Here is a 26853-nt window from a genome sequence, read left to right as displayed (position 1 = left end):
GCCTCATCCACCAGAACACAGGCACTGTGGATGCCTACACAACACACTGAAACAGCCTTAGCCACTGCAGGCAGACAGCAAAAAACAACGGTAAGTATGAACCTGCAGCCTGCGAAAAGGAGACACCAAACACAGTAAGTTAAGCAAAATGAGAAGAATGAGAAACACACAGCGAATGCAGGAGCAAGGTAAAAACCCACCAGGCATAACAAATGAAGAGGAAATAGGCAGTCTACCTGAAAAACAATTTAGAATACTGATAGTAAAGATGATCCAAAATATTGAAAATAGAATGAAGAAAATACAAGAAACGTTTAACAAGGACCTAGAAGAAATAAAGACCAAACAAACAATGGTGAACAACACAATAAATGAAATTAAAAGTTCTCTAGAAGGGATCAATAGCAGAATAACTGAGGCAGAAGAACAAATAAGTGACCTGGAAGATTAAAATAGTGGAAATAACTACTGGAGAGCAGGATAAAGAAAAAAAGAATGAAAAAAATTGAGGACAGTCTCAGACACCCTCTGGGACAACATTAAATGCACCAACATTCAAAATATAGGGGTCCCAGAAGAAGAAGAGAAAAAGAAAGGGACTGAGAAAATATTTGAAGAGATTATAGTTGAAAACTTCCCTAATACGGGAAAGAAAATAGTTAATCAAGTCCAGGAAGCACAGAGAGACCCATACAGGATAAATCCAAGGAGAACCACGCCAGGACACATTACTCAAACTATCAAAAATTAAATACAAAGAACAAATATTAAAAGAAGTGAGGGAAAAGCAACAAATAACATACAAGGGAATCCCCATAAGGTTAACAGCTGATCTTTCAGCAGAAACTTCACAAGCCAGAAGGGAGTGAGAGGACATATTTAAAATGATGAAAGGGAAAAACCTACAACCAAGATTACTATACCCAGCAAGAACCTCCATTCAGGTTTGATGGAGAAATTAAAAACTTTACAGACAATCAAAAGCTAAGAGAATTCAGCATCACCAACCCAGCTTTACAACAAATGCTAAAGGAACTTCTCTAGGCAAAAAACACAAGAGAAGGAAAAGACCTACAATAACAAACTCAAAACAATTAAGAAAATGGTAACAGGAACATACATATCGATAATTACCTTACAAGTAAATGGATTAAATGCTCCAACCAAAAGACATAGACTGGCTGAATGGACACAAAAACAATATCTGTATATATGCTGTCTGCAAGAGACCCACTTCAGACCTGGGGACACATATAGACTGAAAGTGAGGGGTTGGAAAAAGATATTCCATACAAACAGAAATCAAAAGAAAGCTGGAGTAGCAATTCTCATATCAGACAAAACAGACTTTAAAATAAAGACTATTACAAGAGACAAAGAAGGACACTACATAATGATCAATCCACGAAGAAGATATAACAATTGTAAATATTTATGCACCCAACATAGGAGCACCTCAATACTTAAGGCAAACACTAACAGCCATCAAAGGGGAAATCAACAGTAACACAATCATAGTAGCGGACTTTAACACCCCACTTTCACTGATGGACAGATCATCCAAAATGAAAATAAATATGTAAACACAAGCCTAAAATGATACATTAAAAAAGATAGACTTAATTGATATTTATAGGACATTCCATCCAAAAACAACAGAATACACTTTCTTCTCAAGTGCTCATGGAACATTCTCCAGGATAGATCATATCTTGGGTCACAAATCAAGGCTTGGTAAATTTAGGAAAATTGAAATCATATCAAGTATCTTTTCTGACCACAATGCTATGAGACTAGATATCAATTACAAGAAAAAATATGTTAAAAAAAAAAAAACCTACAAACACATGGAGGCTAAACAATACACTACTAAATAACCAAGAGACCACTGAAGAAATCAAAAGGAAATCAAAAAATACCTAGAAACAAATGACAATGAAAACATGATGACCCAAAATGTGGGATGCAGCAAAAGCAGTTCTAAGAGGGAAGTATATAGCAATAAATTTCTACCTCAAGAAACAAGAAACATCTCAAATAAACAACCTAACTTACACCTAAAGCAATTAGAGAAAGAAGAACAAAAAAACCCCAAGTTAGCAGAAGGAAAGAAATCATAAAGATCAGATCAGAAATAAGTGAAAAAGAAATGAAGGAAATGATAGCAAAGATCAATAAAACAAAAAGCTGGTTCTTTGAGAATAAACAAAATTGACAAACCATTAGCCGGGCTCATCAAGAAAAAATGGGAGAAGACTCAAATCAATAGAATTATAAATGAAAAAGGAGAAGTAACAACTGACACTGCAGAAATACAAAAGATCATGAGAGATTACTGCAAGCAACTATATGCTAATAAAATGGGCAACCTGGATGAAATGGACAAATTCTTAGGAAAGCACAACCTTTCAAGACTGAACCAGGAAGAAATAGTGAATATGAACAGATCAATCACAATCACTGAAATTGAAACTGTAATTAAAACTCTTCCAACCAACAAAAGTCCAGGACCAGATGGCTTCACAGGCGAATTCTATCAAACATTTAGAGAAGAGCTAACACCTATCCTTCTCAAACTCTTCCAAAATACAGCAGAGGGAGGAACACTCCCAAACTCATTCTACAAGGCCACCATCACCCTGCTACCAAAACCAAAGATGTCACAAAGAGAGAAAACTACAGGCCAATATCACTGATGAACATAGATGCAAAAATCCTCAACAGAATACTGGCAAACAGAATCCAACAGCACATTAAAAGGATCATACGCCATGATCAAGTGCAGTCTATCCCAGGAATGCAAGGATTCTTCAATATATGCAAATCAATCAATGTGATACACCATATTAACAAACTGAAGGAGAAAAACCATACGATCATCTCAATAGATGCACAGAAAGCTTTTGACAAAATTTAACACCCATTTATGATAAAAACCCTCCAGAAAGTAAGCATAGAGGGAACTTACCTTAACATAATAAAGGCCATATATGACAAACCCACAGCCAACATCGTCCTCAATGGTGAAAAACTGAAACATTTTCCACTAAGATCTGGAACAAGACAAGGTTGCCCACTCTCACCACTATTATTCAACATAGGTTTGCAAGTTTTAGACACAGCAATCAGAGAAGAAGAAGAAATAAAAGGAATCAAAATCAGAAGAGAACAAGTAATTCTGTCATTGTTTGCAGATGACGTGATACTATACATAGAGAATCCTAAACATGCTACCAGAAAGCTACTAGAGCTAATCAATGAATTTGGTAAAGTAGCAGGATACAAAGTTAATGCACAGAAGTCTCTTGCATTCGTATACACTAATGATGAAAATTATGATAGTGAAATTAAGGAAACACTCCCATTTACCACTGCAACAAAAATAATAAAATACCTAGGAATGAACCTACCTAAGGAGACAAAAAACCTGTATGCAGAAAATTATAAGACATTAATTAAAGAAATTAAAGATGATAAAATAGATGGAGAGATATACCATGTTCTTGGATTGGAAGAATCAATATTGTGAAAATGACTGTATTACCCAAAGCAATCTATAGATTCAATGTAATCCCTATCAAACTACCACTGGCAATATTCACACAACTAGAACAAAAATTTCAAAATTTGTATGGAAACACAAAAGACCCCAAATAGCCAAAGCAATCTTGAGAAAGAAAAAGGGAGCTGGAGGAATCAGGGTTCCTGACTTCAGACTATACTACAAAGCTATGGTAATCAAGAAAATATGGTACTGGCACAAAAACAGAAATATAGATAAATGGAACAGGAAAGAAAGCCCAGAGGTAAACCCACGCACATTTGTTCACCTTATCTTTGATAAGGGAGGCAAGAATATACAATGGAGAAAAGACAGCCTCTTTAATAAGTGGTGCTTGGAAAACTGGACAGCTACTTGTAAAAGAATGAAATTAGAACACTCCCTAACACCATACACAAAAATAAACTCAACATGGATAAAGACATAAATGTAAGACTAGACACCATAAAACTCTTAGAGGAAAACATAGGCAGAACACTCTATGACATAAATCACAGCAATATCCTTTTTGACCCACCTCCTAGAGAAGTGGAAATAAAAACAAAAATAAACAGATGGGACCTAATGAAACTTAAAAGCTTTTGCACAGCAAAGGAAACCATAAACAAGATGCAAAGCAACCCTCAGAATGAGAAAAAAATATTTTCAAATGAAGCAAGTGACAAAGGATTAATCTCCAAAATTTACAAGCAGTTCATGCAGCTCAACATCAAAAAAACAAACAACCCAATCCAAAAATGGGCAGAAGACCTAAATAGATATTTCTCCAAAGGAGATATACAGATTGCCAACAAACACATGAAAGAATGCTCAACATCATTAATCGTTAGAGAAATGCAAATCAAAACTACAATGAGACATCATCTCACACTGGTCAGAATGGCCATCATCAAAAAATCTACAAACAATAAATGCTGGAGAGGGTGTGGAGAAAAGGGAATCCTCTTGCACTAGTGGTGGTAATGTAAATTGATAAAACTACTATGGAGAACAGTATGTAGGTTTCTTAAAAGACTAAAAATAGAACTACCATATGACCCAGCAATCCCACTACTGGATATATATCCTGAGAAAACCATAATTCAAAAAGAGTCATATGCCCAGTGTTCATTGCAGCTCTATTTACAATAGGCAGGACATGGAAGCAACCTAAGTGTCCATTGACTGAGAATGGATAAACAAGATGTGGCACATATATACAATGGAATATTACTCAGCCATAAAAAGAAATGGAATTGAGTTATTTGTAGTGAGGTGGATGGATATAGAGTCTATCATACATAGTGAAGTAAGTCAGAAAGAGAAAAACAAATACTGTATGTTAACACATATATATGGAATCTAAAAAAAATAAATAAGAAGGTCATGAAGAACCTAGGGGCAAGACAGGAATAGAGACGCAGACCTACTAGAGAATGGACTTGAGGACACAGGAAGGGGGAAGTGTAAGCTGGGACAAAGTGAGAGTGTCATGGATATATATACACTACCAAATGTAAAATAGATAGCTAGTGGGAAACAGCTGCATAGCACAGGTAGATCAGCTTGGTGCTTTGTGACCACCTAGAGGGGTGGGATAGGGAGGGTGGGAGGGAGACCCAAGAGGGAGGGGATATGGGGATATAGGTATATGTATAGCTGATTCACTTTTTTATACAGCAGAAACCAGCACACCATTTTAAAGAAATTATACTCCAGTAAAGATGTTAAAAACAAAGAATAAATATGTGATTCAGGAAAGTAAGAGTGAACATTGAGAGGATATAAATAAATAGGTATTTGGAGTATTTTAGTTTTCCTGTGACAAATGAAAAAGTAAATGACTATTCTACATGCATAAAATAGTTCAAACTACATATAATTCAGAAACGCTTAACTTATTTTAGTTGTCTTAAGCTTTTGCTCTGAAATTTACAAACTTACTAAATATGTATCCAAACTTATTACATTATTTTGTATTTCTAACAACACAATCTGGAGTTTGCTATAAAATATTTTAAAACTATGTAAAATTATGTTTAAGTATAAAGTATTTACTTAGTCATGGTGGTAGACCTCCCAGCCTCCACGTAAGCTCAGATGGCTCTTTGTAGCCAGTCAAATGAAACTCTTTTTTTCTCCTCAGTGACTACAATAGGAATGGACATGTGTTCTAATTCTATCCAAGGAATCATAAATTAAGGTGTGTTGGATGTTCTCAGAAAGATTTTCTCATTCCTAATAAAACAAAGGAAAGGATGGCTTCTTGATCATTAGGATATCAGTTGCTTATATCTGGCTGTTACCCCCCAAATACTGGCAGATATTGGGCAACCATAAGGGAAAATAGCCTTATAAATAGAAAAGCTTATGATGAGAAAGTTATAAGATGGAAAGAATTTAGAGGTTTGATGACATTATTGAATTGCTAATCAAATTATCTGGGGGTCTATGCTAAATTTGTGAACTTCAGTGAGAAAATAAATTTTTTGGTGTTTTAGCTGTTTTGAATTAGGATTTTCTGATTACACCTATTTAAAGCATCATGATATATAAAACCAAATTGTAAATGTAAAAGTCTGCCAACTAATTCCTTACTTATAAAAGCAATTAGGAAAATACCTAAATTAAAAAATATATATTTTATATATAATTATATACATATAAAGCCACATATATAACCATTGTTTTGATTTAATCTAATTATTTGGTATATTCTTTTCTGTTTGGAAGGTATTTCTCAAAGTCAAAGAATAGCAAAGATGATCCTACCTAATATTTCCTCTTCTCCTTGGGTGTCCCCTACCTCCTGATCTATCAAGCTTTTTTTCTTTTGGAGGAGCGAAGGTTGTTTACTTGTTTGTTAATCTTTTTATTGACAATGTCTGTATCCACACGAGCCTGTTTCCCATCCATTTCAATAGATCTCTGCTTGTCTACCACAGTGCTGTCATTGCAGATCAATAGCTTTGTATAAGAGACAAAAGCTTTCCTTTAATCCAGATAGATTATCTCTAGTATATTTTCCTTTTTACTATTTATTTATTGTGGGAAAAAATCATAATAAATTTATCCAACTGAGTTTTACTTGATTATATTTTAGTAGTCAAATAAGACTACTCATCATGAGAGAACATTCTTCTCTAATCAATTTTAGGAAAAAGATGATCTGTCTGTATATGGGAAGAGGGATATCTGTTATAAGGGCTCATCTTCCCAAGAGGTCTCAGGATGATTCTGTGAAGCTGAGCACATTATTCCATTTATTTACCTTTTCAATTTCCTCCTGGTACATAATAAAGGTAGTGTTGTTTGGGGAGATGTAAAACATGAGAAAGTACTCTAAAAGGTTTCTTGTTGTTCTCAGTTAATGGCCCTATTAACTTTAGTTACACCTGTTTTCTTATCCAAGCAATTGGGAAATGGGGACTATTAGAGTCTTTGTTAGTCTCATGTTATATTTTTATAACACTTTATTTTTATCTATTGCCTTTAATCTATTGAAGTTAAAAAAAACAGTCTTTTTTCTTCATGTACAACAGTCTGTACTTCTGGTATTTATGTTTATATCAGGATTAGATTTGATGACAGCTTAAGAGTAGAAATGAACTAAGAAACTGAATTCCCTCATATTGTTAAACCAAAATCAATGATAAAATAAAACAACAAAATAAATACCTATCTAAACTGTACAAGAATCTGGAAATAATGTATTGTTTATGCAATAAATGGAACAAAATTTAATCTCTAAGTGAAAAGAAATAATTTACAGACTTAGTCACAACTTGTGTGGCCCCACCCTGTGAATATAATTGGGTATTTTTTGATAGCCACTAATATGTAGAAATTAGTTTTAGTACAGGTCTGAAATCCTTTCAAAACATATAAAATAAGATGGACTTCAGAATTCCACTTTTTAGCAAAGATAAGATGGTGTACATGTTTATTATGTAACACTCCCATCAGAATCTGGGGCAGCAACCCATAATCATTTATACTGATGCAGTGGAAGATATGAATAGTCACAATATGTGGGACTATAAATAGCTTATTTTCACTTCAGATCAGCATTTGGCATCAAAATATTATTGTAAACATAGGAAAAAATCTTTACATATTCAGAGAGATTTTGATAATGTATGGGATGGTGGATAATTGAAAATATGTGTATACTTTGGTGTATATCTCATAATAGATAAGGTAATAAATATTTGCTAAATAGATCTGGGATGGGAACTGATTAAGAATATATTTAGTATTATAATGAGGAAAACACAGGACTGGAAGTTGTAAGATTGTTCTTCTAGTCTTATGTCTGTTGCTAAAATTCTCTGGATATTGGCAGGTCATATTTATTTGGTGTTTGAATTAATATAATTTTGACAATGAGATGGGAAATACCAGAATTCGGCATACGTCTGTTCTAGATAGCATGCACATGAATATTATAGAAGCTGGTAATTCTGAAAATGCATTGTGTTTCTACCAGAAGACAAACTTCAGAAGATAATCTTGACTCTTTGAAAACAATTACATTGACGAACAAATTTTTAATGAAACCTAAGGGAAAATAAAATGGACAATTTTCAAGAAATTATTTTCCTATTTTTCTAATCTCACCACTTTTAAATAGAATCTATGTGAGTACTAAATTTCCTTCAGGAGTTTTATATTGGCCTTTACATTTATTTAGTCCTTCCAGTTAAAAAAATGTTTCAAGCTAGGGAGTTTATTTCTTTGCTCAGAAAATATAAAAACTATTATATGGATAGTATAGTCATCTTGGTTAATATTGAAGAATGAGAAATAAAGACATTTAAAAAATCATTTCTTCAGAATAAAAGTAATTAAAACCAAAGTCAAAAACTTTGAAGAGAACCTAGAATAAGAAAGTTTGTTTTGCTTTTATTTACTCTCATGTTTTAGATTGATAACCTCATTTCAAAGTATATATTCTTGCCATGATCCTTGACAACTTACACTTACTCTCAAAGGATTTGGAATATGTCTTTTCTTTTACTGTGGTAAAATATTCATAACAAAGTTTATCATTTTAACTATTTAGGAAGTATTTATATCTGTGTCCTTAAGCACATTCAACATTGTTGTACATCTATCACACCCATTTTCAGAATTTCTTTACCTACTCAAACTGAAACTCTGTATCCATTAAACAAAAAATCCCTCTCTTCCCAGCCCCTGGCAACTACCATTCCACATTTTGTCTCTATGAATTTGACTACTTTAGGTACTGCATGGAGTTGGAATCATGCAATTTTTGTCCTATTATGCCTACCTTATTTCACTTAATGTCTTAAGATTTATATTGTAGCATGTGTCAGACTTTTTAAGACAAACTAATACTCCATTGTATGGAAGATGCTTTTTATGTAAATAACCTGTCTCTATGTTTTCATTTTGCGCTTATGGTAGTACAGTAGCCTTTTGTGATGCTGTGTTGTTAAAGCATAAGTGATGTGCTTTCAAGGTCATGAAAATCAGTGACAGCATTCACTATTCACCAGGTGAGATATATCCATCCTAGTGAGATTAGAAAATGTGGTGAGATAAAAAAATAGGAAAACAATTCCTTGCAAATTTTCCACTTCATTTTCCCTTAGTTTTATTAAAAGTGTGTTAATCACTGTAATGGTTTTCAAAGAGTCAAGATTATTAACCAAAGTATTTTGGAGATGTTGTTTGACTTTTTTTGGTATAAGTTTATTAAAATCTCCTGCTCATTTTATTATCAGCCATCAAAAGCTGTGGTGTTTTGTTTTAATAGACATTTTCTTGTTCATATGTGTATCTCTCTACTCAGTTGACACCCAAGATGAAAATCACTAAGTAATGCCAAAAGTTTTTATGCATATTAAGTTTTATATCTTTATATTAATTTAGTGGATCCCTACTATTTTTCAGCCAAGTTTCATATTCCTCAAAGTTATATTTTAAATTTGCATGGTTGTGTGACTACAGAGGCCAAAGAATGTCAATATCAAGTACATTGTGTTGACAGCTTTTGATCAGACTAAGTTTTTGTAGGACCTGCATTTTCAAATCTTCCTATATCTGCTACATAATTATGTTCACAAGACATTTGATCATATAGGCATTTTATTTACATACATAAATCAATAGTGAAAATACTTAGAGGACCACGTTTGAATTCCACAGTGAGTACAAACTTAAAGGGTTAAAAACTGGTATGAGCTTCAGTTTGAAGTAATTAACTTAGTAATTGTCAGGGTTGAATAAGTAGAGCATGAGAAAGAATATTCATTATGTGCATAAAGGAAGGCTCTGGATTCCCAATTAACATAAAAGCATCAGCGTAAAATGAGCATTAATATTCCACAGGATAATTGGCAACATTTGTGGTATTATTTTTTTGTTTGTTTGCTTTTTCTCCACTTTAGCTATTCTCAAGAAGGTGCCATTATTCCTGGCTGACTGAGAGGGATCAGACTTTATGCTATGTTCTATTTCTATTCCTACTGATAGTTACAGTCTTTTGTTACATACTTAATATAAACCATGCTGAAAACCTTCTATGGATTATCTTGTTTAATCTTTGGTATAGCCCTATGAAATAGTGTTTTTATATTCATTTTGCAAACAGGATATTATATGGCTTTTGTAAGGTCATTGGACAAGTGGCTGTGTTTCCATGTTTTATTTCTATGTTTACACTTTTCTGTAACTCATATTTTGAATAACATTTTACCATTTACGAAACACTTTTGTGTTTATTGTCTCAACATCAACAAAACAACCCTAAGTAATAGTTATTACCTGGATTTCACATGAGGGAAAAAAGACTCAGAAAAATTAAGTTGCCACAATGACAAAATTTGGAAGTAATTCACTTCCCAAATAAACACACCTCTCTTTCTATTATTTAATGCCTCAAATATTAGCTGTTTTTATTTAAAGAGACACAAAATAAAGCAAATTTTAAATAGCTTAGTGGTTGGTGGTAGCCTCCACAATTTTCTAACTTTGAACTGATTTTATGTAGATAAAATTGAGGTTCAAAATAAAAGTCTGTATTCCAGTTTATTTACAAAAATTAAGAAATCTAACCACATAGCAGCAACCAGATGAGACTGAACAGGGATGCCTCCTCAGAAGGGGCATGAGCTGTTGAGTTCACAGTCCCCCACACTTCATTTGTTTTACACTATGCTACTGAATTTATTAACTTGCCTGCATCTGAGTTTATTTGAACCTTATATAGTTGAATCTTTGTGTCAGAAGAAACTCTCTCTGCACTGGATTGCACACTATTTTTTAATCTGGAACATGAATCTCTGTACCCTTCCATTTATGAAAGTCCTACTGAACTTTTAAGACACAAGTCAATCCCTTCTCCATGAAGATATCTTCCCAGATAGCCAGCTCTCTCCAAATCTATCAAAGCAAAAATTACACTGGACAGTGTTAAAACAGGGAAGGGAGACTTTGTTCAAGGCAACTGCAGTGGGATAAAGAGACCAAAACACAGTCTGAGCTCAACTCCACTAGACAAACAACAGAGGTTAAGCTAGTGTAAAAGTACTGGAGAATTATAAGAGTTAGATCAGTGGGACCTGTGGATCTCATTGAGTTAGTTCTGGTTTGCAGATGCTTTTCTCTGTGATTAGGCTATCTGTGTTTGTTCAAAGCACTAGCCCATTGAAGGCCCTTACCCTTTCACAGAGACTGGGAGATAAGGGGTCTATTTTCCTTGACGATTATAGTTCAAAGGGATCGTTCCTACATCCTAGAGAAAGATATTTTTGGCTTGTAGATCAGGCAAGAGGCTTTTAAAGAGGTTTATATCTAAAGGGGTAGAGAAAGAATTTACAGTTATACATTTTCTAAATTAAGTTCTCTAAGAAAAGGGGAATCAGGTGCCTAGAGTTAGGGAGAAGCCTGTCTGAAGATTAGTGAAGCCAAAGAGAACATTAAGGCCATCTTGATCACCCCATATAATTACTTATGGCAGAGACGGACAGTTATTGGCCAATGTCTGTTGCTCCCTTTTTCCTTTAGTAATTAGAATTCAGAGTTTGATTCTGGGCACAGGACTGAGCTGGCAAACACAACATATCCCAGCCCTATTGCCAGTAAGTAATATGTTTGACTTAATTTTGAACAATGAGGAGTGAGTGGACATGAAGTATGCTACCTCTAGAAAGGAAAGAGGCTTGCCCTCTCTGTTGCCTTCTCCAAGCCCTGCTGGATGGAATGTGGACAGGAGAGTAGGAGCTGGAACAGACATTTTAGATTATGACATGGAAGCTATATGTCATGGATGGCAACCACATGGCAACAAGTAAAATGATAGAGGGATACTGAGTCCTGTTAAAAGATAACACTTTTAAAGGTAAAATCACGACTCTCCTACAGATGTAAAAATTAACATGTATTTAAGATTTTATTAAATCATTAATGAGGAAAATGGTAAGGCATTAACAATCAGTTCAAAGGAGAATCTGAAGAACAGGATATCTGAATATTATAGTGAATATTATACTGAATGTGAAAATAGGGACAAAAATAGGAAAGTATGGTTTGTCTCTTGACATTGAATTAATTTATCACTATATACAGATGAATCATTTTGCACTGCTATCAGTTATCTACAATTAACAGAGTTGCAAAATACCTCACACAGAATCAGTATCAGATCACCCTGAAGGGTACACTACAGCCAATGCATAGTTTTCTGTTGAGCACTCCCCTCCACCCCTGCTATTTTTCCTTAATTTTGCACAGCTTCCACATCATTATTGGGATGCTTAAACTCAGACTGTCATCTGAGAGAAATGTAAACTTATTTTTAAGCAGCCATATTTTTTTTTGTTTATTACATCATCCTTTGATACAGTGGCCAAACCTTAAGTTAAATACTCTTCACTGGTTATTAAATAAATACTGTCTTGAAATATCTCATTACAGTCTTTTAAAAAATCATATGAATGCAGGTAAAATGTCTTATACCTTCTTGACTCCCTCTCACTCCAATTACTCTGACTCATCCATAGAGATATTCTGCAAATATTAATAGATTTATTATTTAGAACGTCATTTGATGTTTTTCTAGAAAAAAATGTAAGCACAGAGATTGAGATATTTAATTCCACCTTCTGTGAAACAAGCTTATAAAGGGAATCTAGGCTCTTCAATTATTTAAAATTGGAAGACGTCAGCATAACTGCTCCCCATCCAATGCTAATACTAACTGTGCTTTTGCTTTGAGCCTTGGACATTTTCCATGAAAGAGGAAGATTTTAGATTATCTCTTTATGGCAAAGCGTTTGGGGACAGAATTGGAAGATGATCTCAGCAGCGCATTATCACTTCTAATTCTTGAATTACATAGTAAAATGAAGTGCTAATATTTTTCAGAAACCTAATATAGGTAAGTTATGATATTTATTTATTGTAATTGAGTACAATGTACATGTAGGTAATTAAACTGTATTGAATCCCAAAATATTATTTTTACTACTAAATTCAACCTACTATTTCACCAGAACTTCTACTTAAGAAGCTAGTAGGAAGTCTAATTAATTCATTTGTATTTTCCCACCTTCAACCCACATCAACTAATCCTATGATTAGAGTGAATGCACAAAAAGATCTTTAATCCAAGGCCTATTGTTCATTTTCCAGAAGTAATTTAGCAATTATCTAACATGTAATAATGATAATACTACTAACAATAATAGCACTATTAATAGCTAACTTAATCCTTATCAGGTACTTTGCAAAGAATTCATGTAGTATATGTCTTACCGTAAATGTTCATTTATTTACTTATTCAAAATAGTTCTTAATTTTCTTTATGTCCAGGCATTATTTGGTCATTAGTAGCACAAAAATGAACAGTCTGGGAGTTTCTGAGATAATGGAGCCAGGCTGGCTGTCCCCCACGTTCAGAAGAACTCTCTTGGTTTTAATATGCTGCTTTTGTCATCTTGAAATTTTTAATTTTATCATTAAACTTCTGTTTTGTATGTGAAGGGTGATGAGAGAATGCAGTAAGATCATGGTCAGAAGAGGTACATACAGTATTCATGTTTCCTCTCCGCACAATTCACACATAGCATTCATATAGCCCCATGACCATAGAATTCTGGTGGACCATTGGTGCATGAGGATTCAGTGAGACTCAAGGCAAGTAGCAAGACAGGTAACTTTTAGAGGCCACCAACCACTTATGCAGAAAATGAAGACAGAGAAGGAAGGGGGAAGATACTCTTACCCATAGTTCCTTTTCCTTCAGTGCTTCCTTACTCTTCAGTCAGCCAAGGGTGGAGAGTATGGTAGAATGTGCATATATCAAAAAGTCAAATAAAAACAGTAGGATTATGCAGTGTTTCCGCTGTTCTGGGTAGAACAATGTGTATGAATTATTTAATTTCTTTATTTTTTTTACATAAGTTAAATGCTCCCACATTTTCATTTAAACTGTCATTGCGTAATAAGATGAACTGTAAAATCCATGCTAATACATTAAAAATCTTTAGTTACATAGAATTATATCTAATAGCAAATAAAAACAACATAAGTGGAAAGAGAGATCACAGACAAAAGAAGAAAACTTTATGTTTTAATACTTTGTTTGAGCAAGAATCCTAACATTTTCATTTTTCACTGAGCCCCATAAATTTCCTAACTTGCCTCATTTGGAGCTTATATTCTCATGAGGAAACAAGATAGTAAACAAACTCTTAGAATGACAGATATGGAAGTGTTATAACATAGGAAGGAAGGGAACAGATAGTGGTGAGGGGAAAGGGGTATTTCAGATAGGATTTCAGGGAAGGAGTTCCACCATTTTGAGAAGGTAACATTATAACCGAGACCTGAGTGATGAGAAGCTAAGCATGATAATACTTGTGGAATACTTTGGAAGGGGGGAACAGCATAAGGAATAGCCTAGACATGGGAAATGGCTTCATGAGTTCCCAAAGTGAGAAAAAAAAAGGCCATTGTGGCCTGAGCAGAGTGAGCAGAAGACTAGTAAGAGAGGAGAGATGAGGACAAAGGGCCACTTCAAGGGGCAGCCACGCCCAAAAATGGGTTTCAGATTTTTCACTAAATGGAATGGGAGCACCCAGGTTTTTGAGTAGGGAAGTGATGTAACTGGTTAAAAATAGTTTACTATCCCTCTTTTAGTCATGTTGAAATGGAGATATGGAGGTTTAGGGAGTTTTAATCTCTTGTCCAAGGTTACACAGCTAATAAGCAGGAGACCCAGGACTAAAAGCTAATTAATCTGACTCTAGGGTCCATGTATTTATCCACTGTGCTATACTCTGAAGATAGACACTGCCTGCTGTGAAAGACAGTAAGAGCTGAACAATTACGCAGATTTCATTCCAGCTGCCACAGTAGGGAGAACATTCATTACTGAGGAAGCCTCAGAGTAAAGGAAGAAGGCTGGTGTCTTACAGAGGCAGGGAAAGCAGTGCATACTGGGGAAGAACGGAGACAGTTTCCATGTTAGAATACGAGAGGGCAGGGTGCTCTTCGGCATTAACCGTTTTTCTGAAACAGAAAATGGGGTGGGGATTTCTCAACTGTCTCTGCTTTCATGGAGCATAAGGCTCAGGGGAAGTTCAACATCGTTACTCCCTGGCACAACTTTGGCTGTAGCTTTTCAAATTACTGTCATTTCAACTGAGCTTGGTAGGTTCTGATTACATTGAAATAGAAAGTTACTTTATACCCAGAAAGGCACAGAAACAGAACAATCTGTGAAAAATAAATAGTGAAGCAAATATTGACCATTCAAAAAATGAAACAATTCCTTATTTCCTTGGAAGTCTTAACCAAGTACATTATGCCTTTTCTAGTCAAAGTGTGGTCCTGGATAGCTGGGAGCTTGTTTGAAAGGCAGTCATAGCTTCATTCCAGACCTACTAAACTAGAATCTACTTTTTAATAAGCTCCTCAGGTGATTTGTATGCTTAAAATTTGAGGATTACTGATTTGAGGCTGTATAATTTTTTTTTCCTGAAACACATACAAAAGGATTCCTAACATGGACAAAGCAGTGCTACTAAAGGCAGGAGAAATTGCCAAACACCTTGAATATTTGAAAGACATTTCAAAGTAACAGTAGATTTATGAGAGTGATTAAGATGTTGTCCAATACTATTACTGATGTGTAGTGTAATAATTTAATTGGTTGCTTTTTTCTTTCTCTGTGGTACATAATGTTGTGTCTTACAATAATAGTGTATTCAATTTATTGAAATACAGTATTGTCCCCAATTTGTAGAATAGGAAACAGATGAATGCATTTTCTGTATACAACAAATTCTGTAGTCATAAGATTATGAAATAAGAGAGAAAGAAAATGCTACAAAATAGTAGTTTTATAGAAGAAAAGTCAAAGGTCTGTTTTTTCCCAGTAGGATAAGAGTTCATTCCTAGATTTGTCCCTATTTGGGAAATCGCTGTTTCTATCAAGAAAAGAGATACAATAGCCCTTTCTTACGGACACATGCATACCTTTGGGCAGGGTATTCAGATGCAGAATACTACACTGGATGCCAAGATACAGGAGATTAGATCCAAATGAAATATAATAGGACACAAATCAGGAGGAAATCATTTATTTGACTACTGGAAGGAAGCAAACTTTCATAATATTCAAATAATAACTACTCTGCAATTAAATAGACTTAAAACATAGGCATATGCCAATACCAAGTGGATCTGCAAATAGTAAGCCTATAGGCAGGCAAACATATCAGCACAACCTAGAATGACTAACAGCATCAAGAAATCTGTAGCATAAGATTTCCACGTGGTTCCATATCTACTTACAAAATAGAGATGTCTAAAGGGACTTTGTGAAATCTTCAGTGGACTTGTTGAGAATGAATGAACCTACACTCTCATTAAAGCCTCATACAGTTTTCTATGCATAATTATATAAAATGAACATCAGAAGATACACAGGAATCCTTACATAGTTTCTACTTTCTTTTTACTCAAACATTGGTTATAAATCTTAAAGACTAAGGTGATCTTTCTGAGTTCATCTTCCTCTGGTTTCTGAGCAATTTGGAAGTGACGTCCTTTCATGTTTTGTGTTTCTGAGCCTCAACTTTGCTTTGCTGGAAGAGTTGCCTATGTACCTATTTCTTTCATCCAGGTTCTTGAGATTTTGGGCTTTGTTTGTTTAAATTATCCAAAGATCAACCTTAAGAACTGACTTATAAGACACTGATGAAAGAAATTAAAGATGATACAGAAAGATGGAGAGATACACCATGTACTTGGATTGGAAGAATCAACATTGTGAAAATGACTATACTACCCAAAGCAATCTACAGATTCAATGCATTCCCTATCAAACTACCAATGGCATTTTTCAAAGAACTAGAACAAAAAAATTCACAATTTGTATGGAAATACAAAAAAAACCAAATAGCCAAAGCAATCTTGACAAGGAAAAAACGGAGGTGGAGGAATCAGGCTCCTTAAATTCAGACTATACTACAAAGCTACAGTAATCAAGACAGTATGGTACTGGAACAAAAGCAGAAATAAAGATCAAAGGAACATTATAGAAAGCCCAGAGATAAACCCATGCACATATGGTCACCTTATCTTTGATAAAGGAGGCAAGAGTATACAATGGAGAAAAGACAGCCTCTTCAATAGTGGTGCTGGGAAAACTGGACAGCTACATGTAAAAGAATGAAATTAGAACACTCCCTAGCACCACATACAAAACTAAATTCAAAATAGATTAAAGACCTAAATTGAAGGCCAGACACTATAAAATTCTTAAAGGAAAACAGAGGCAGGACACTCTATGACATAAATCACAGCAACATCCTTTTTGACCCACCTCCTAGAGAAATGGAAATAAAAACAAAAATAAATAAATGGGACCTAATGAAACTTATAAGCTTTTGCACAGCAAAGGAAACCATAAACAAGATGAAAAGACAACCCTCAGAATGGGAGAACATATTTGCAAATGAAGCAGCTGGCAAAGGATTAATCTCCAAAATATACAAGCAGCTCATGCAGCTCAATATCAAAAAAACAAACAACCCAATCCAAAAATAGGCAGAAGACCTAAATAGACATTTCTCCAAAGAATATATATAGATTGCCAACAAAGACATGAAAGGATGTTAAACATCACTAATCATTAGAGAAATGCAAATCAAAACTACAATGAGGTATATCACCTCATACTGGTCAGAATGGCTATCATCAAAAAATCTACAAAGAATAACTGCTGGAGAGGGTGTGGAGAAGTGGGAACCCTCTTGCACTGTTGGTAGGAATGTAGATTGATACAGCCACTATGGAGAACAGAATGGAGATTCCTTAAAAAACTAAAAATAGAACTACCATATGACCCAGCAATCCCACTACTGGGCATATACCCTGAGAAAACCATATTTCAAAAAGGGTCATGTACCACAATGTTCATTGCAGCACTATTACAGTAGCCAGGACATGGAAACAGCCTAAGTGTCCATCAACATATGAATGGATAAAGACGTGGCAATATATACAAGGGAATATTACTCAGCCATAAAAAGAAACAAAATTGAGTTATTTGTAGTTAGGTGGATGGATCTAGAGCCTGTCATACAGAGTGAAGTAATTAGAGAAAAACAAATACTGTATACTAACACATATATAGAGAGTCTAAAAAAAAAAAAAAAGTTCTTAAGAACCTAGAGGGCAGAACAGGAATAAAGACGCTGATGTAGAGAATGGACTTGAGGACACAGGGGAAGAGTAAGCTGGGATGAAGTGAGAGAGTGGCATGGACGTATATATACCACCAAATGTAAAATAGCTATTGGGAAGCAGGTGCATAGCACAGGGAGATCAGCTCAGTGTTTTGTGACCACCTAGAGGGGTGAGATAGGGAGGGTGGGAGGGAGACACAAGAGGGAGGAGATATGGGGATATATGTATATATATAGCTGATTCACTTTGTTATACAGCAGAAACTAACACACCACTGTAAAGCAATTATACTCCAATAAAGATGTTTAAAAATAAAATAAAATTAATTTCTGTGAGGAGAATTACTTTCCTCAAATTTGAGCTACAAAATTCTACTTGCCTCCTTTATTTATTAACCCTTGACATGTTTTAATTTATTTAATATTTTAAATAGAGAAGAAATATTCCAACAATAATGCCATAAATTCAGAATTACTCCTATTTAAAATCCTCTATACACGTTATAAGAAAAACCCTTGAAGTGTTTATATAATTATAATTAATCTGAGCTAGTTGAAAATCACAATATAAATACATTTGTATTTGGAATCCACGTATGTGCATTTGATAAATTTAGCCACAGTCCATGACTATTATGAGTTGAGATAATAGCATCCTGAGTTGACGAGGTAGTAGCTTACCTGTTCTTCAGGAAAAAAATCCAAAATTTTATTTTATTATATTTTTGGTGTAATTTGTTGAATTTATAATATTATTTTGAAAAGGAAGGAGATAAATATTCTCAAAATGTAAAATAAACCTATAAAGACTTCTTTCCTCTGACTTTCCAAGTATGTACATGCAACCAGGTCCAGATTTGCTTGTCTGAGCCCACTGATAACAAGAAGTCACTTTCCACAAGCGTGTAACTCACAGAATTGGTGAATAATGGCTTTGGAAATATTACTATCAGGTGCCAAGTTGATAATTATTTCACGTAGAGAGGTTGAATAAGTGCCTAAAAAATACCAATTGTTAGTCATTTACTTGTTGCAAAGGTGATTCTCTCCTCTATAATTTTTTAAAACGTTGAATCCTTTAAAAGTTAGACGTGATTTTTGTTCTGAAACTGTTTTCTGTTTGGGGGGGATGTAGTGGCTGCAAGGGGAATTTTTTCCAAGCTTGCAGATGACTAATTCTTAGATAACCAGGCATTGCCTAAAAATCACTTGGCTAAATAAAGTAGCAATTATTCAGAATTACATTTCTTTCCAAAATTGCATTCATTTAAAAATATAGTTAAGGAAAAATATTCTCAAGAGCTAGGCCACAGAACTTTCAGGATTATCAAAAAACACAGTGTTTAAAAAATATTTTAAGAATTGTTGGACAAAGATATGTAATGGGTATCAAATTTGCAGCACTTTACCTGTATTAAGTTATTTAGCCCATACAACATTCTTTAACATTTTGTATCTAGAGAAACAGAAAGCAAGCCCAGAAAATAACTCACTTCCTTAACCTCACCTAGATGATAAATAATGGGATAGATTTTGAAATAACTGTTCCAGGTGCCGAACTTGATTTTTCTACATATAGAAGATAGGTAACTCTAACATAAGAAAAACTTTTAATTTCCTTTTGTTCTTAACTAATGATTTATCATGTAACTTGTAAGTGAGGGATTATTATCTAAACTGGAGAATCAATAGCTATTCCCATGTAAGAAATATATAAAACAAATTAAGCCAGAAGAGGGAAAAGGGAATCTAGAAAGGGAAAATGAGAGCATTTATAGGTTGGCTCACATTTTGGTCTCTTGTTGTTCAGTGTCATGCTGAAGTCACTCTTTTTTTTTTTCAATTTTCTTTTATATTGGTGTTCCTTGATTCCTTTCACACTTGCTGCTACTCAAACAAGCTGTGAACCGAGTGACCTATGGATTAGCAATGTCAGTGTCACCTGAGAGCTTACTTAGAAATGCAGACTCTTAAACTCCACCCCAGACACACCTGAAGCAGGACATATATTTTTACAAGACCCTGAGATAACTCAAAAGAGTCTTGATATTTGCAAAAAGTTACTCTACAGGGTGTTGCTTTCCAAGGTATGAATATGCAGATCTCCAACCATAGCTGAAATAGAAGATCACTTCCAAAAGGTCCTTGAAGCAAGTGTGGGCAAGGGCAATAACTCAAATTTTTCCATAGGGATGGGTCAGTCCATGCTCTGTGTCATATTCAATTCATGCAGTCACTGAATAGTTTTTGAAAACAAAGCTTCCATCATTCTCCAGATGGATATTTCCTTCTGGGCATGTTTCCTGTAGGCCTTTTGGAATACACTGCCAGAGTCCCATTTATAGCTCTACTATGCAGCTGCAGTCCAATCACCATTGACTCCTGTTGTAGTGATGTGACTAAAATCAACGACTTAAATCTCTCAAAACCAGAGTGTATAATTTACCCCTTAAATCATTCATATGCTCTCTGAACAACAGTGGTTTCAACACAATGCTCTTCTTTTCCATTTCAATACTTTCTGTCATATAAAGAATTCTGATTATCTTGGACATTTTGTTTTAATGGAGATCATTTACATAAAATAAAATTGTATGACATTTTAAAAATTTAAATTTCTTAAAATGTAAGTATGTATAAAAAATAGGTTTTATTTCACATTCCTGAAGTGAATATAAGTTTCAGCCAGAAAAACTCTAACCATTTGAATTGACCCTGTTTACTCACTGATATGCAAGATATCTATATAGAATTTCATTTATAATGGAAATAGGCAAAGCTTGAAATATAGCTACTAAACATATATCAGTCATTAATATTATGATATGTTTTCCTTTATTCCAGTAGCAAATGGAACTTAAATAGAAAAGGTAAAAGATAGTTATTTTTGAAGAGAGATCCTGAGAATAAAAAATTTAAAAATTGCTACTTGGAAAAATAACCATTCTATGAGTTTGGACATGGGAAAGTGTTGGGTTTCCCAAATGAGTCAATCAAATTTGGAAAAAATTACAGAATTCAATAACAGAAAATGGAAGTTGATTTGGAGAAAGCAAACATTGGCATGCTTAATTATTACTGAAGTTGGTAGAATATATCAAGTTATTCAAGAAGGGTGGCAACAAGAAATAGTATTTGATTAAAGATAAATGATCAAATAAGCAAAGGATATAATTGAAATATTACACATATTTCAAACATTTAACCTTTACTCTGACAAGCTGAATCATGGAGGTAATGACTCATGCTGACTCTAACACCATAAAATTAAAATATTAATATAATGCTAATTGTGTGTACAAAATGTTATCTAATTAGCATTTTAAATGAAATCAGAGTAACTCTTAGATTTGCTGTTAAATTAAAATTGCCTTAAACTTGGTTTTGAAGAAAAGCAAGAGGAAGGGTAATTAACTATACAAGATTATTTAAACATGCCTCAATCTCATTAATTCTTTGCAGTGGGATTATCACAAAAGTTAGTAGTAAAGGAAACAAGTTCAGAGAGGCAGATCTTTTGGAAAAACCCAATTGGCTGAGGAGTTTCAAATTGCAAATGGAAATGTGATTTTAAAACATCTTCTTTGTCCTATAAGATATTGCAATCAATCAAGCTATACACAAATGCTATTCTTCAAATGTCTGGAGGTGGGAAAGATTATCTGATAAAGAATGATATCAAGTAGTAATAAATAATATAACAGTCTAAACTATAATTTACTGTCTGAATATATCCTGTTGCATGATTTGCTATTTTCTTTAAAAATTTGCTTCCACATTTCATATTTGACTTTGACTGCATTTTCTTCTCCTTTTCCTATCAGTCCATTTTGTAACTTACCTTTTTTTATTTTTAGGAAACAGAAATAAGAAAATGGAGCATACATATTTATTATAGTTATCATAAAATTGATATCATTCTCTGTTGAAATAAGAAAACTTCTAAGTTAACAAAAACATATTAAATATCTCTAAAATGGACAGATAAACAGACATATACTCTATAGAGCTAAAAATAAAATCCCAAAGTTATTCTAGTCCAACAGAATGTCACTAGTGCTTCTGGATACATTTGAAGCAGCTACCATTCTCCTGGAATGGATTTCATGAGTTATTTTTTCTTTACTGGACTCACCTAAGATTCAAAGATCTTGGGTAGATGCAGCTCATTAATGGATTCTGGTTCTTTTACCTCAACCTAGCAACATGGGAGTCTGGAAAAGGTATCTGACTTCTGATATGATTTCTATATTCCACTAAGATTCCTAAAATGAAATAAACTCCAAATATACAAAAGGATTTCAATGTGCTATGTAGCCAAACAATTGCCCATATCATCTTCTACAAAATGAAGTTATGTAGAACATAAATTTGTTATTTTGTACTTGAGATTTACAAATTAAATTCAGTGAGAAAATCTACAAAAATATAGGAAAAATTGTTTCAATCCAATTTTTATTGAGCCCTTCATATCTAAAATGGATGTTCACATTCTTCTTGTAGCATTTATTAAAGCATTATACACATTCTCTAGAGCCTGGCTTCAAAAGGGTTACAGCAACTATAAATTTTATCATTTTTATTGTAACACTTTAGATTGTAAAATGAAGTACTAATAGTAAACAGGACAGTAGTTTGCATCCAGGACTGTTCTGGACAGCTGGTATCTGAGGTCACACTAAGTGTGCAGGGACACTGTCAAGTGGTTCATACTAGAAAGTCACAAGTGTCTGATGGGGTAGAGAGCTTCAAACTCTTCTATGATCAGAACAACAACAAAAAGAATTAGGAGGCAATATTGAACTATGCAGTTCAAAACATAAATAGTGATCTGTAGTTGTGAACAGAAGTTTAGGAATCCAGAATCAGGAAACTTTTCAGCTGTCCCAAATGTTTCTCAAAAAACATACAAATTTGTTAAATGGATGCATTAACACACAATTTGGCCACTATCTCTGCTGAAACTTCCTCCCAACACTAACTGTTGCTGCTGACAATCCCCAAACTCCACAACCTTACTTGCCAGCAGAAAACAGATGCCAGTAGCTGGAAGAGAGCTTCTCTCTCTCTTAGGAACAGATTTACTGTAGATCCAATTTGGCATCTGGAACTTAGATCCAAGGGCATCTGGAAAATGTAGTCTTTAACTTTCCAGCTCCATCCGTATCAGAAAGCTCCCTAGAAGGAAGATGATAAAAACATCAGTCAAGCCCATCTACCATACCAACCCCAATGTTCCACCCACTTTCTCCTTACTCTGTCCCATTCACATGTAACGCTCCAGTTCTTGTTAAATTCAACTCTTTGACAGCACCCACACTGCTGAAGAAAGATGGAGAAAAACTCACTCTGACTGTTCTCACTTAAAAATCATGACCATGAAAGTCAAATTGGAGTGTGATGCCGCCCCCATTCTGCCATATTTTACTGTTTCATGCACTCTTTCATTCTCCTAGATGAATAATGCATACTGCATTTCCTGTTCTCATTCATCCCTCACTATCTTCTCCTCCCTCACTTTGTTAGTCACTTACCTTTTATTTTCCCGAGAGATACAAGAATCAAAAGACAATTTCGACAGTATGTACTACCACCTATTCACCAACATTCCTACATACCACATACCCTACCTCCCTCCTGTTACTATGCATGAACTTTTCATGCTCTCAAGGATGAACCTTTTCCTATTTTATTAATCCCATCATTTCTGACATACTTATGCATATCGTGCCAACAGTTACACTATCTCCAAAATAGTTACTTTTTATTTTTCTATTGAATCCTTCCAATCAACATATAAGCAGTTTGTAATTACGCATTATAGAAAAATCCTCATGACATCAACTTTTTCTGTTACTTTTCAAAACAAAACTTTTTTTTTTAACATCTTTATTGGAGTAAAATAGTTGTACAATGGTGTGTTAGTTTCTGCTGTAAAACAAAGTGAATCAGCTATACATATACATATATCCCCATATCTCCTCCCTCTTGGGTCTCCCTCCCACCCTCCCTATCCCACCCCTCTAGGTGGACTCAAAGCCCTGAGCTAATCTCCCTGAGCTATGTGGCTGCTTCCCACTAGCTAGCTATTTTACATTTTGTAGTGCATATATATACATGCCACTTTCTCACTTTGTCCCAAATTACACTTCCCCCTTCCCATGTCCTCAAGTCCATTCTCCACATCTGCGTCTTTATTCCTGTCCTGTCTTTAGGTTCTAGAGAGCCATTTTTTTTTGATTCTATACATACATGTGAGCATACAGTATTTGTCTTTCTCTTTCTAATTACTTCACTCTGTATGACAGTCTCTAGTTCCATCCATCTCACTACAAATAACTCAATTTCGTTTCTTTTTGTGGCTGAGTAATATTCCATTGTATATATGTGCTACATCTTCTTTATCCATTTATCTGTTGATGGTAATATAGGTTGCTTCCATGTCCTGGCTACTGTAAATAGAGCTGCAATGAACATTGTGGTTAATGACTCTTTTTGTATTATGGTTTTCTCAGGGTATATGCCCAGTAAGGGGATGGCTGGGTCATATGGTAGCTCTATTTTTGGTTTTTTAAGGAACCTCTATACTGTTCTCTGTAGTGGCTGTATCAATTTACATTCCCACCAACAGTGAAAGAGGGTTCCCTTTTCTCCACAACCTCTCCAGCATTTATTGTTTGTAGATTTTTAATGATGGCCATTCTGACTGGTATGAGGTGATATCTCATTGTAGTTTTCATTTGCATTTCTCTAATGATTAGTGATGTTGAGCATCCTTTCGTGTCTTTGTTGGCAATCTATATATCTTCTTTGGAGAAATGTCTACTTAGGTCTTCTGCCCATTTTTGGACTGGGTTCTTTGTTTTTATGATATTGAGCTGCATGAGCAGCTTGTATATTTTGGAGATTAATCCTTTGTCAGCTGCTTCATTTGCAAATATGTTCTCCCATTCTGAGGGTTGTCTTTTCATCTTGTTTATGGTTTCCTTTGCTGTGAAAAGCTTATAAGTTTTATTAGGTCCCATTTATTTATTTTTGTTTTTATTTCCATTTCTCTAGGAGGTGGGTCAAAAAGGATGTTGCTGTGATTTATGTCATAGAGTGTTCTGCCTCTGTTTTCCTCTAAGAATATTATAATATCTGGCCTTCCATTTAGGTCTATAATCCATTTTGAGTTTATTTTTGTATATGGTGCTAGGGAGTGTTCTAATTTCATTCTTTTACATGTAGCTGTCTAGTATTCCCAGCACCACTTATTGAAGAGACTGTCTTTACTCCATTGTATATTCTTGCTTCCTTTATCAAAGATAAGGTGACCATATGTGTGTGGGTTTATCTGTGGGCTTTCTATCCTGTTCCATTGATCTATATTTCTGTTTTTGTGCCAGTATCATGCTGTCTTGATTACTGCAGCTTTGTAGCATAGCTTCAAGTCAGGGAGCCTGATTCCTCCAGCTCCATTTTACTTTCTCAAGATTGCTTTGGCTGTGTGGGGTTTTTTGTGTTTCCATACAAATGGTGAAATTTTTTGTTCTAGTTCTGCGAAAAATGCCATTGGTAATTTAATCAGGATTGCATTGAATCTGTAGATTGCTTTGGGTAGTAGAGTCATTTTCACAGTGTTGATTCTTCCATTCCAAGACCATGGTATATGTCTCCATCTGTTTGTATTATCTTTAATTTCTTTCATTAGTGTCATAGTTTTCTGCATACAGGTATTTTGTCTCCTTCGGTAGGTTTATTCCTAGGTATTTTATTTTTTGGTGGCAGTGGTAAATGGGAGTGTTTCCTTAATTTCTCTTTCAAATATTTCATCATCAGTGTATAGGAATGCAAGAGATTTCTGTGCATTAATTTTGTTTCCTGCTACTTTACCAAATTCATTGATTAGCTCTAATAGTTTTCTGGTAGCATCTTTAGGATTCTCTATGTATAGTATCATATCATCTGCAAATAGTGACAGTTTTGCTTCTTCTTTTCCGATTTGGATTCCTTTTTTTTCTTCTTCTTCTCTGATTGCTGTGACTAAAACTTCCAAAACTATGTTGAATAATAGCAGTGAGAGTGGGCAACCTTGTCTTGTTCCTGATCTTAGAGAAAATGGTTTCATTTTTTTCACCTTGAGAACGATGTAGTTTGTGGGTTTGTCATATATGGCCTTTATTATGTAGAGGTAAGTTCCCTCAATGCTTACTTTCTGAGGGGTTTTTATCATAAATGGGTGTTGAATTTTGTTGAAAATTTTTTTGCATCTATTGAGATGATCATATGGTTTTTCTCCTTCAATTTGTTAATATGGTTTATCACAGTGATTGATTTGCATATATTGAAGAATCCTTGCATTCCTGGGTAAAACCCACCTGATCATGGTATATGATTCTTTTACTGTGCTTTTGTATTCTGTTTGCTAGTACTTTGTTGAGTATTTTGGCATCTATGCTCATCAGTGATATTGGCCTTTAGTTTTCTTTCTTTGTGACATCTTTCTCTAGTTTTTGTGTCAGGGTGATGGTGGCTTCAGAGAATGAGTTTGGGAGTATTTCTCCCTCTGCTATATTTTGGAAGTGTTTGAGAAGGATAGGT

The sequence above is a fragment of the Pseudorca crassidens genome, chromosome 4 (genome assembly GCF_039906515.1).
Source record: "Pseudorca crassidens isolate mPseCra1 chromosome 4, mPseCra1.hap1, whole genome shotgun sequence".
NCBI lineage: Eukaryota > Metazoa > Chordata > Mammalia > Artiodactyla > Delphinidae > Pseudorca > Pseudorca crassidens.
This window is presented reverse-complemented; position numbering follows the sequence as displayed.